This window comes from Rutilus rutilus, assembly GCF_951802725.1.
Source record: "Rutilus rutilus genome assembly, chromosome: 11".
Lineage (NCBI taxonomy): Eukaryota > Metazoa > Chordata > Actinopteri > Cypriniformes > Leuciscidae > Rutilus > Rutilus rutilus.
The window spans coordinates 29,301,739-29,316,003 of record NC_140216.1 but is presented as its reverse complement, the minus strand read 5'-3'; positions in this window follow the sequence as shown (position 1 = coordinate 29,316,003).

Here is a 14,265-nt window from a genome sequence, read left to right as displayed (position 1 = left end):
TATATGAATAAAGAACATAAGGAATATGACACAATAAAAACATAACCATAATCAAATATTTAAATATATACTTTTAAATTAAGATTTTTAATTCATTTCTTGTTTATCACAAAAAAAGGAACCTGAAAAAAAAATGTAAAATAAACATAAATCACATATAGCCTAAAGAAATATGTATCTCAAGTGTGCTTATTTTTTTTTTATCTTTTGGAAATAAAATAAAGGTCTCAACACTGTCCAAAGGCCAATAAAACCAAATACAGAGAAAGAAACTTGTAATGTCTTACTGCCCCCTACTGGAACTACGAGAAGAAGCAAATTAGAAGCACGTGACATTAATGAAACCTCTGCATTGTTCAACTCCTGAACTCAAACTTCATTCATTTGTGAAGAGCAAGAGTTTTGCATAAGCACATGGACAATGATAGTGAGTGATAGTGAGTGAGTTTGATAGTTGTTGGTCATGACAACAGACTTTTATGTAGGCTACGTAAATATTTTTAACTCTAAATGCTACAAAAATGAAAAGAGAGCAAACCCCAATGTATCATTCGTTCAGTCGTTTTTTGATGTAGTTTTTTCTCAATTGCTAAAACACAATTTCTGAAACCTTGCTCCATTTTCTGAAAACATTAAACACAAAACCTCATCTTCAAGCACTATTTACAAAACCTCTGACTCTTGCAAAATGAAACTTTCGCCTCAAAACAGTTTTACCTGTGTTCCAAATCAAACACTGCTCTCAAATCATAAACAAAGTGATCAAAATGATATACTCTATCAAGCAGTCAGTAAACAATACACCAGAAAATAGAAAACACATTGTTCAAAACATATATAGTTCTCGAAAGATATCTATGGACTGCTATTCTGTTTGTACCCGTGACACCTTACTGTACCATCAAAAAGTTCAGGGAGAAGTAATGAACGAAAACTATCATAGTAGCTCAACCTACTCTGCTTTGCTCTTTGCAATTTTTTTTTGTTCTTCCTCCTCCTTGTACCCCTATTTTTACAGTACTGTACCCTGCATCTCACAAACTTGTCCTTTGTCTCTGTGATAGCCTACAGTAATTCTTGTTCTTTGTTGATATGAACCTGCAACCAGTCAAAATCTATTGAGCAGTCAGTACTGTTAACAAATGGAAAGCACAATGTTCAGGGCCATACAATTTTAACTCGTTTACCGCTTTTTCATATTATACCGCGTCTCCGTCTGCTTGAACATCTTTCTGGCGCACACCAAAACTGAACCAAAATACAGCGAATAGCCTTCGTGGCGTGTCAACATTTAGTCAACATTTAGATTATTTGAAGTAAAATGCATTATATAGGCCTAAGTCACTTAGGAATAAATCACAGTCATAAATGCTTTTATCATAAATGCTTCATGATAAAAAACGTGACTTACAGTCTGGAAAATAAAGGAAAATAGCAAATTATTTTTTTGTCACTTGAAAACTGATGATGGAACAGTTTGATCTTCGGCTGACAAATCAGAGGAAAGGGGCATTTCATTTCTGCCCACGTGTAGAATCGAATATTCAAGCTGTTTATAATTTTTTTCTACCTCAGAACGAAAAATCAATCTGAATTCTTGTTTTTCGTTTTCTAATTTTTCTACTTTCAATATTAAATCAAAAAACGACTGAACGAATGATACAGGGATTTATTAGCGCTGACATTGGCTACAGCCTACAACGTATCGAACCAGCGATACACCGAATCGCAAATGAACAACTCACTAGAGTTGGTGATTCGATCAAACGGATAACCAAAAATGGTCCGCGATTTAGACTGAATCATTCGGACACCCCACTCTTACGTAATCGTTTGGACGCTTTCTCACAGAGTAAACTGTAACGGATAGTGGCGGAGCCAGAGGGGGGTCCGGGGTGGCACTGGACACCCCTGACATGCGATTGGCCACCCCGGGTGCCACCCCAAAATTGTATTTGCTACTGGCAGTTGCTGATGCTGATTAAAAAAAAAAAAAATTACGTTCGCCGGCAGCGCGGCGCGCGCGCAGTTTTCAAACGGACGAACAGAGGACGAAAGATAGTTGCAAGATACCGAACTTCGCCGAATAAGAAAACATCATATTTGAAGTAAGTTTTTAAGGTTCAGCATCAGGGGGGTTTGCTCCGAATACATTCGGCCTATACACGCATACAGTAGGCTACCTTGCCGTGTGTACGTTACAGTATACAAATGTTCTAGCTAATGTGAGGATAGGAGATCAAAACGCATGCAAAGAAGAGCAGAAACAAGCGATATCATAATGCGATCACTAGGACTGTGAAGCTTTATGGGTGTAGGGTGTTGATGGACTCCATCTACTGTGTTTTGATCATCATTAAATCTGATCTAGATGTAGCCTAGTCTTTGATAAAAATGCGATTTTCTCAGCTTTTTGCTCATGTTGCTTTTTATGAAACTTGCCAACATTCAAGTGTTGATAAAAAAGACGCACGAAGCTAGAATAAAACAGATTTTTTTTGTTTAAAAGCACAGTGTCTGTTCTTTCTTTTGGTATGTTCAGATATTCATACAACAAAATATTCTGGGGTGCCATGAAATTGTGAAAATGACCAAAAACACCATTTGTTTTATACTGGAAAGAGTTCAGATAAAAATGTTGGTAATTGGATGATGATTAGAATATGAATATGATTGGAATCATATTTTAAATTTGGCATATTTTTTAACAGGGTCAATTAAACATGAAAAGAAAGGGAGAGATAGGCTATAAGAGTTATTTTTAATAAGCACAAACATAGTCCAGTCATTTTACGAAAAAAGGTTTAACAAATTGCAAAAGAAGCAAACTCAAATAATTTTGTATCCTCCATATGTCCTGAGTAAGGAAAAAAAGTCCAGAAGAATTCCATTAGGGGAAAGTTTTGAAAACTGTTTCTGGGGATTCACTTTTTATTTTACCTGCCTTTTGTCTTCTGCATTCTCCTTACCCTTGTCTCCTGTTCTTCCCTCAGACTCGTCCCCCAGAAACAGTCCCACAGACCCAGCCCCAAACCCCATCTCTTAAAAATTAATAAAGGCTGGTTTCTAAAGTACTTCCTGCCTCTATGTATTAATGCTCATGGGTAGCCTAAATGGGTTCCATTCAGACCTTAACATTAAGTATTTTACAGTTATATGTCAACAAGATTCAACAAGACATTTTCACCTGGCTATACCCAATGTTTAGATCTGTTGTGGTATTTATGCAAATTAGCACATACATAATTAGATTATGCACCATTTGTCCATGTTAACAAACAATTAAAAAAAACTTGTAATACATTTTTGTTTGTCTTGTTGTAAGTAATCAACTCACTAATTTTCATGGTGATATCTAAAGGTTACAATTTTTACCCTATTCATGTGAGAGAAAGAATGAATAGGCGTATGAATAGGCTATATTTTGGTCTTTTTCGAAACTTTCCCCTAATGGGATTCTTCGGGACTTGTTTTTCCTTACTTAGGACATATTGAGGATACAAAATCAGTTGAGTTTGCTTCTGTTGCAATTTGTTCAAGGTTGACCCCCATTTTGGCTTAAAATGACTGGACTAACAGGCAGATCAGATGCAAACAGACCCCAGCCCTTGCATCACCACTGGCTAGTCAGAGTCATAATTAGAAAGAATAATTATAAATTATTATAATGAAAGAATTATGTTGTATTAAATCTTCCTAGGATAAGATTTTATATTGATGGGCAATAAAATTGTTTAAATTTTTCAAGTACATGTCTGCTTGATTTCTGCTATATCTAATTTAAAAAAAAAAGTTGCAGTGACCACCCCCTGGCCACCCCATGTATAAAACTCTAGTTCCGCCACTGCGGGATATTTACAGTATAAAACACAAAGAGCAGCGGATGCAGTGAATATTGATCTGAGTTGATCAATATTCACTTGATCATATTCCAGAGACGATGAAAAAGGTCTTTATGTTGTGCACGTGCAGATACATGTCTAGATTTTTTTTTTTTTTTTTTTTTTTGATCAAAACACAGTAGGCTACACGTGTAAATCAATAGTTGGTGTTCACATAATGCTGTAAAAAAACATCTCAATGCAGCTGTTTCAGACACTATGGTTGTAAACTCTGCAACAGTTGCTATTGTTGTTTCATCACTAGAGGGCGGTGTCACAATACATAGCCTACCACTGTCCTTCTGATTTAGGTCTATTTGTGTCTCTTGTCCATGTAAGTCTAGCATAGGAGTCTTAACTACAGCTAGCCTACATGGTAAAATTGAGAGATCACTTCATATTCATTACAATTGTTCACATGTTAAGTTATTTTGAGAACAGCTGAGTTGCCTCTTATATGCTGCACTATTCACATCACATCTGTCAGTGGTGACATTTCCATTTGATAAAGGGATGTTGCAGTGAGTGTGTTACAGAGCTGCTGTGCTGATTGTGGTGTAGGCCTATAATGTATTCTATCTCAGACTGATGCGCAGAGACAACTAAGTAAGCCATTTACAGCTTGATTTTTGTGTACTAATGCGTATACTTGAAATCTGGCGTATAGACAAAGTGATTATGTTCCTAATTTTAAACTCGCTTTGGATAAAAGCGTCTGCTGCATCAAGCTATAGTAATTTTGAACAAGCACTATTTTGAACAAGCCCTTTATCTCTGTTGCACTTTCAATATTGTTCTGTTTGTTTGATCAGCCTTACATTTCATTTGCTTGCCCGAGTTTGTTCAGTACTTTGTTTTTCTGAACAGTTTGAAAAACCTGTTTTAAAAATGATTTTTGCAGTTCCGTTTTGATACAGAAATTACACATTGCATGTTTAAACATGATTTAAACATGTCTTTCTACATCACATAGTGTAAAGGACGTAGGCCAGTAAGAGCTGTACGTGTAAACCTCACTCCCCTGGCCTCAAGAAGCACGCTAGCGGCTGCGGTTTTTAGCTTCCTTGTTAGTGTGCCCAACTCTCTAGTAGGACCGGTTTCATTTGGTGCCATGACCTGGATGGGAATGAGGTTTAGGGGTGTGAGTGAAACTGATGTAGGCCAGTAAGAGCTATGCATGTAAACCTCACTCACCTGGCCTCAAGAGGTGCACTAGCAACTGATGCTACAGGCTTTAGCGTCCTTGGCCCTGTCCCAAATGGCACACTTCATGTGCACTTTCGGTTTTGTGGAGAGCCCCATTTGTGGTTGATATGTACCCTTGATGCACACTTTTGTAGACTTCTACACTCCGCAGTAGACTTCTTCCAGACAAGTCCAAAACAGCGTTACGTCACAAAAGGGCAGACTCATAGGAAGACCGCAAGTGTTTTGGGTGCCATTTTGGACAGGGCCCTTGTTAGTGCTCCCGCCTCCCACATCAGAGACATGGTTCGATTCCTGGTCGGAGAGGGGCGAGTAGGACCGGTTACAATAGCATAGTGATACCAAGAGAGTTATGGCTGTCATCAATTTTATTAGTCATTGAGTGAAGTTCACAACGTAATTTTCGTAACTTCCTCGAGCCCCTCCACTGCGGTCAGCAAGCCAAATACGCTTAACCTTATTAGCTTAAAGATTATATGGGCAAACGAACTCATGAAATTTCAGTAAAATACCTTTTTTGCCAGACCTTCTTTGTTAGATTGCTCTGCAGATGCTGCCACCTATAACTGTCATCTTCTTTTGGAAAGCTTGATGTTTGTTGGGTTTTTTTGCACACCTTGTGGAAACTACAACACCCTATCTTTATTACATCTCTTCAATATGTCTAGTTTTTTCAGTTTTGTCACTACCCCTGTTTATTTATTTTAACTTTTTCCAAAGACAATCATGTGTCTTTAAATGCTTTACCTGGTGAAACACAGCCGTGGCATTTAATGCCCAGTGAAAAGCAGCACCCTGAAGCATCTAATCACTGTCCCCAGCGTGGAACTTTGAAGTGCTATCAGGTTCAACGCTGAGGCGGGTGAATAGGCAAACAGACCTTTATTGTCGTAGAGGAGGTTAAGCGCGGAATAAAAGAATAGTTGAGATCGCTTGTCTACCCTGGAGCCTGGCTGCCCCAGGAGGAGGGGAGACCAATCTGGGAGAAGAGGAGCAAGCGCCCCATACACAAGCATCATATTCTCTGGTGGTTAAGCTAGAGAGATACAGGTGGAATGTATTTATTTTACCTTGTAACGCCTGACGTATGAAATAATAGTCCAAATCCCCAAAATATTTTTTTTTGTTGCAGGCTAATAACTTAAGTCAGTAGTAAAGTTTACTATAGGCATTATGGGATGGGCATATATTACTCTTGGCTCATTAGGTGACTTTCACTTTGCTTTACCACTGCCTCTGAGGCTCATTAGGACTTTTACAGCTGAGCTTGTGATTACCAGCTCTGATCTACCTCCCCTTTAGAGTTCAGAACACAGCCCTGGGTTACCTTGGGTCAGTGCACCCACACACAGGCCCTCATACAGACCGGGAGGCGTGGTCTTCACCATAATTCCCGCTCTGAACCTGAGCATCATCACCCAATAAACTGGTGGTTTTTAAGAACATTCAGTGTGAATGACGTAGAAGATTCGCCAAATGGTGATGCATCAGCACAATGTTTGTTAGTGTTCACTGGTTATCTTTGGGTTGGCGTATGCTGAGATTACATTTTCTGGCCTATTAAATTTAATAGTATAGCATATTTAATTCTAATTCTAATTATGCAATTAAAACAATCGTTATAATACCTGGTAAAACTGCATGGGAAAGCGTCTAACTTGCAATACATAACGGCTGTTCATCATAAAGTTTTTTCCACAGGGAACTCTGCCCACATTTTCAGAGCTGGGTGTGAATGTCCTCCATGTTTGTGTTTACTCACTGTTACCCTGGTATGTCTCTACCGTAACCCAGTGTCCTCTTTACTGTAACAGAACACAGCCAAAGAGTCAATATTGTAAATTTAGTCTTGCAGTCTGCAGAAAAGTGCCAAAGCCTGAGTTTAGAGCCTCTGTGCTGGCCTTTTCATAACACTGCGTGGTTGGAAGTAAATCCACATAGTTAATGGACCATGGTCCATTAGTAATTCCCTGTACATAAACATTAAATGTCTGAGTGTTTGCATGGATGCTAGTAAGATTTAACCTGTATTTTTCCTAGTTTCTTTATAGGGCTAAATTGTGGCTGTTAATTTAATATGACTAATTCAAAATAATAATGTAATAAAAAATAAATAACACATTATTCATACCCCCTGTCTATTCAGTGGGTTTTTTGTATTCAATTTGGGGGCTCAGCAAATATTGATGCAATTAATTTGATAATTTTACACTTTACAATACAATTAACATTATTGCATTAGGTCTGAAACTTTTACAGCATTTAGTAATCTAGGATAATATTAATTTATAGATTATCTATCTGTTAATTTATAATAATGCAATTAAATGTTTTTCAGAGAAAGAGTTTCTTTGTTTTATTTCTCCATATCTTTTTAGATAACTGTTATCAATCTCAGACGGGTTTGTTAAATAGTTTGCCAGGTTTACTTTGGTAAAGAGGTTGTTCCACATTATTAAGCAAGTCACAGTTCTCATGCAATATAGGAGGAAGAAAGATCTTTCTGAAGATGAAAAGCATGAAAATGTGCAAAAGACATGAAAACAACTAATATTGTGGGAAAACTGAACAGAGATGATCGAACTATCATAATATTTGTGAGTAATTTACAGCACAAGAGAACTCGGTCAAAGGAAAAGGAAAGTTTCTGTCAAAACTAATTAATTGTATTAAAAGGACAGCTAAAAAAAGCCACTTTTGAGTAGTAAACAGTTATTTGAAGCTGCTGGAGGCCATACATTTACATTTTATAATGTCTGTGGACAGTCAACAGCATTTTGACATATGCTAGTTTGCACAGCAATTCTTAACAGACAGGAAACTGACAATTGGTACCTCTGTTACACAGCGCATAGAAAAACTGAAATAAATCTCAAGGCAGTGCATTAGCTGTGCCAAAATTGTTGTGTGGTTGGACTCCCTTCGGGTTTGGCCAAATTGCATTTGAAAATTTCTCTATAAGGCCAAAGGATCTTATGTCAGTCGTACATGTTTTCCACTGTTTGTTAATCCCCCAGGGGACACAGAGGGGTGAAAATGAAATCAGTGTTCCAGGTTAAAGCAAATAATCAGCCTCCCTCAATGGAAATCCAGGGCAGATTGATGTCATTTGTTTCTAAGGACTAATTGTGCCCAATCAAGCCTTGATGCCAATGAAGTGGATCAAATGATTGACAAGTTCTGCTCAGTGTTGACTTTGGACCAAAGGCAGGTCGTTAGATCATGAGTTTAAGCTCAGGGAGGAAATAACACGTTGGCGGTGTCAGCGGGCCAGGTGAGTGCACAGACTCTGAAGTGCAGAAGAAGAATGTGATGTCAAAGGAAGAATTTTAAGGTACTAGAATGTCAAGTACTAGAATGTTTCATTTCCGCTTTATAAATGCGCAGTGACCGCCAAAGAGACTGAATAAATGATCGCTTATGCACACTCGAAAATAATTTTTGTCATTTTCTCTGGAAAATAATTATAATATTTGGCCCTTGCAGCATGATGACATATGTTTTCACAGCTTTAAGAAGCACTCAAATAACAGAGGTGAAAATAACATTAGGTAATCCTCCAGAGTGGCTGTTTTGTATGCAGGCCTCCTCAATGCAAAATGGAGCTCCATTCTTTGTTTCATTGCACAAGTCAATTACTTTAAGGTTTGGGTTTGATTTAGCTATACCTCTTTGATAAAAAAAAAAAAAAAATCTGCACATTTCAATATTCAACTTTTGACTCTAAAGACGATCCTTGCTTTGATGTGCATCAAGCTTTTTTTTTTCCTTTATAAACCGACAACAGTTAATACCCACAGCGGGGACAAGGTGTTGAGAGAGCGGTGGCTAATGTTGAGTGATGGTGAGGCGGTGACATTGTATCCAACTTCCAGAGCCCCGTGTCGGTGTCTGCCACCTCATGGCACTGCTTTAACCCCCCAGAATTCCTTGCATTCCTCCAGTCGCGGGCCACAAGCTTCACTGTGGGCCATTTAAGATGACTGACGTTTTTTTTTGCTACCATTAAGCACCACCAGGCAATTGACCCCCTGACCCTCTACAAGCGACCTGTTGGAGCGGCTTTCAAGTGTATACTTAAATCTTCATGGGAATGGCCTCCCTGATCCAGGATCAGGTCCCCCTGAGCAATCAACACCTAGAGGTTAGTTGGGTGAGCCTGAACCTTGTGGTCAGTCTAGCATGCTAAATAGTTTCTGTCTTTGCTCTGGCTGTGTGTGTGTGTGTGTGTGTGTGCATGCATGACTCTGTGTCTGCGTGTGTATTGTGTAATGTATTTGCCTTTCAAGTTCAATTATTTTGGAAGCAGTTTTAATTAGGAATGTTGTTGATTGGCTGACACAAATATCATATTTCATGTCATATTTAACTAACAATAATGCGGTATTGAAGGAAAAATGTTTCAGTTGTATTTTATTAGGGCTGGTTTCAGATCTAAGAGCAAGAATTTGTCTCAGGTTGTGGCTTGATTTGTCATCTTTCTTTCTAAAAATTGTTCAATTTTTTTTTAGCTGCTCTGAAGTACAATTTTAGCAGTTTGGAAAAACTGAAAATGTTGGCTACAGTCCTCTTTTTTTATATATATATTTGGCTTTAATGTCACTCAAAAATGAAAATTCTGTCATGCCGTTCCAAATCTGTATGATTTGAATGTGTGTGTGTGGAACATGAATGGCGATTTAAATCTTTACTTATGCACTATGTACTTATCCATGTAGTGTATACATTTTATAAGGTTATTTTGTAATTCACTGTCAGAGTCTGATCGCCCCTCCTTCTCCGCTACATAATTAAAACTGCGGCAGTTGAGTGCATGAAGTGTCCAACATTCCACACTTCATTTTTTTTTTTTTTTTGGTAATTGAGTGCATCCTCTGGGAATTTAAAGTATACTTTTTCTATGTGGAATTTTCAGTGAGAACACTCACAACTCACACTATTTATACTAAAATGTGTCATACAATAGTGCATAAATACGCATGGAACGTACCTGGAGCTTTTACATTTCAATAAAGGATACAGAAGCACTATAATTAGTGCTGTCACGATAATGGAATTTTATACAATACTTTGAAAAGTATTGGTATTCTATACCATTTTCGACACCAAGCATGGGGGAAAACTGCCATACTGCCATACAGATATTATTATTATCATCTTATAATTTTCTAATAATTTGGGTAATTTTGTTGCAATAGCTTTCACATAGCAGAGGGAGGTTTTATTTGAATCTTTGGACAAAAAAAAAAAAAAAAAAGACAAGTAGTAAAATAAGACCAAATAAATGCAATAGAATAAAGAAAGAAATGAAATAGACATGGCTATACGTTTTCCAGGTGGGTCTAACAGTATATTCAGGTAAGAAAATACTACAGAAATTAAAGTAATCAAATGTAAAATAACACTGGATGGTCTTCATTGTAAAATTTAAATACAGATTTACAATTAATGTTACAAAAGTTATTTAGTCAAAAGCAGTGAGTGATTTTCTTTGTCTTTTGTTTTTTGATAAACATGACAGACAGCAGCAGGTATATTCAGCTGCTGTCACTTTAAGAGCTTATGCATGGATCCAATATACTGTTGCACAGCATGCGTTTTCTTTCTCAACTATTTACTTTCCAAAACTGACTGTGTTTTGACAATTTTTGTGTGTATTTGAATGTTTAAGCACAGTAAGCCACTCATTTTGGTACTTTCAACTCACAAGCTGTTTGAAAGGAAGCTTTATGTGCGTGCCACAAAGACTTTATATATAGAAAGACGGTGCATTCGTATTACTATGGCTGTGTCAGAAAACTTTGGCAGCTGACATGTTTCCCTATCAGGCAATGACTTTGCAGGCAGTGTTTACACATGAAGGCACCTCACAAAACTCATTTCGGACAGACTTCTGAGACAGCAGAACGGTTTAATGATCTGCAGCAAAATATAGAGATCTTTGGTAATAACTAAGCAAATATTTAATACAATTAAACTACTAATTTCTCCCTAGAAATGACATCAAAAATGACAGCGTTGGTCAAAAACATACATTTATACACAACCTGACCACCACTTGCAACTTTCAGACGCCATCTTTATTTTTTAGCTCAACTGTCACAGAATGGTGCACAGGATTGTGGGATATCAAAGGCACCAGGGATACATCTATGCTGCCTTCAAAAATCAATCAGAGGGGGGTACTGATTTACAATATTCCTTACCTGATTCGGACGTGCCTTTGTCTTCCTACCTTGGAATGCGTCCTCTGAAGGCAGCATTTTTCAGTTTTCGGATGCAGCCTATTAATGGGAGAAAGTGCAATGCACAATATGGCTAAATAAATCCTTCACTGCAGCTGCTGTTAGATGCTCTGGTTGCTATAGAAACAGTCAATGCATGCGCATTGAATGCTCCGGCCTGAAAAAGAAGCTTTTTTTAATGCTATTTGAGCATTAGAATGGTTTATGATTCATTTATGATACAGTTGTTGTCAAATTTCATCAATATGAAATTTAATCATAAACTTGGTGAATTGCTTTGGAGTATTTGACATTTCCCCATTCAAAGAGATAGGAGCTGCACTTGCATGGCTGAAATAGCTGCCCGAGAGGCTTTTCAAAGATGGCTGCCGAGTGAAATGACTTGTCTTAAAGGGAGGCCCTTTAAGGCCTTTTTGGTGTGAGCACGAAACCTGTGGGAATTAGTAAAATTATGCTCAGTACAAGCACTATTCAATGTGAGCAAATGAGACGAGTGAGAGGAGGTGGGTTTGTGTCACTTCACCGTCAGAGAGAAAGAAGAGAGCAAGAACGTGCAGCTGGTATCGGTGTATATATATATATGGCAGAAAAGGTGTTTTGGAACTGCTTCAGATATTTCAGTATCGATACATTTCGAAATATCTATATTTTTGACAACACAACTATAATAGTATCATAAAAGATAAAAGTTATAAATGTTCCTCACTAGAAATTACATAATTTTTCATTTTCTTAAATGTGGACAACTAAAATTCATTGTAATGGAAAGGGCTGCCACTGTGAAGAAGCTAAATTCTTAATTTGCAGCCTCTCGATAATTGCCTTTATTATTAACCTAGTAACAAGTAACTGAAGCAACTATAAATAAATGTTTCCCAGTCTTCTCCAGGGTAAGGAACGGTTTAGTTCAAGCTGCATTCTTAAATAAATCAATATCTTATTCACACAACCAGAATGTGATCTACTCCACAGTTTCCATACTTTAAGCTTTTTCTGTTTAAAATGAGATTAGTTGATAGATTGGTTAGATGTGTTATCCAAAATTTCTAAGTCAAGATGTTAAAGTACTTTTTATCATATCCTTTGTACACTTCCTTACTAATATCCTCCTGGATGCAGTTTGCAAGCTGTAATTGGAAGCATGTTTTTCATGTGCTCTTATCAAGATGTTAAATCTGCTCTTTTTTTATCAGTGTATTTTTTGTAGATAAGATGACCAGAGATACTCAAGCAGTATCAGAGGAGGCTGTTACCCACTATGTTGATAAGTAATATATGATTCATATTACTAAAGAGGTTTTACTGTATGATGTGGCTTCTATTGAGAAAAAAAGAACATGCTTTAGAAAAGAGTACCCTGTCACTTATTGGGAAAAAAATCTTAAAATTCCACACCTGGAATTAAGAAAGTCCCTGACAAATCAGGTTTTACAGAAGTTGAATCTGTAGTTATGTGAGCAAGTGTGTGTCTGTGTTTATACTGCATATGGATCTTTGTGTGTGTAAATCGAACTTCTTAAAACCCCTCCCCCTATTTAATTCAATGCAAAAACACTTCCTTTTCCACCCTGTTCATGTCATAACACATTTCCTTTTTCTCCTGGATTCAGACACTAGACTGGCCCAGCAGAGCGGGACAGGTTTTGGGTTTCCTCCAGAGGACTGAGGGTTTCACAATCAATGAACACTTTGCTGATTTTTATTGACCATAAAGTTCCGTTTTACTTTCATGGCATGTAATTCATGCTAACATCTTGAAGGTTTGTTTTGTGATCAAAGGATATTATAATAGTGAATATAGATGCTAATACAGCCTTTAAGGTCTCCAGTAGTATATATTTTTTTAAATGCCACTTTTAAAAATGTCACTTTAGTGTGCAAGAAATTGGAACAAACTTAATTCTTGGATGACCTAGACGTTGGCTGTGTTTGTAATAACAACCCGTTAATAAGTTTGGATTAGTTTGGTAAGAATTTTTACATGATCCAAAATTAAACATGAAATCAAATTTTAAATAACTATTCCTGAATTTTCAGCATTATTACTAGTCTTCAGTATATTGCATGATCCTTCAGAAATCAATCATATGATGATTTCATGCTCCAGAAACATTTCTTATTATCAGTGTTGAAATTGTGCAGCTGTGCATGCTTAATATTTTTATATGTGACCCTGGACCACAAAACCAGTCACATGGGTCAATTTCTGGAAATTAAGATGTATATATCATATTAGGCTGATATACAACTATTTGAAAATCTGGAATCTGATGGTGCAAAAAAATCGTAACATTGAATGGCCTTTAAAGTTGTTCATTTATGTTCGCGATTGTGCTGCATTCACTCACAAAAATAAATGTTTTATATTTTTACGGTAGGAAATTTACAAAATATCTTCATGGAACATGATCTTTACTTAATATCCTAATGATTTTTGGCATAAAAGAAAAATCGATAATGTTGACCAATACAATGCATTTTTGGCTATTGCCACAAATATACCCGTGCTACTTGTGACTGGTTTTGTAATCCAGGGTCACATATTATAAACGATCTCTTTTGATCAATTCAATACGCCCTTGCTGAATAAAAGTACTAATTTCTTCTTTTTTTTTTAAATCAATCTTACTGACCCCAAACTTTTGAATAGGAATATATAATGTATACACTGTGTACAGTAGGCCTATATGCAAATAGAAATAATGAAATATACAACCTAGTACACTGTGTGCTCGACCTTCCATTTTAAGTGAAATGAAGAAGTAATTACTCGAGATTCTTTAACAACAGTCTGTTTTGACTATTGACAAACAAATTTGAATTACAATGCTAAATTACAAACATTTCCAATACTCAGTCATTGAATAATGATAATTTTTCATGTACAGTATAAAAAATAAAATAAAATAGTAGGCAATATACCACATAGTTTC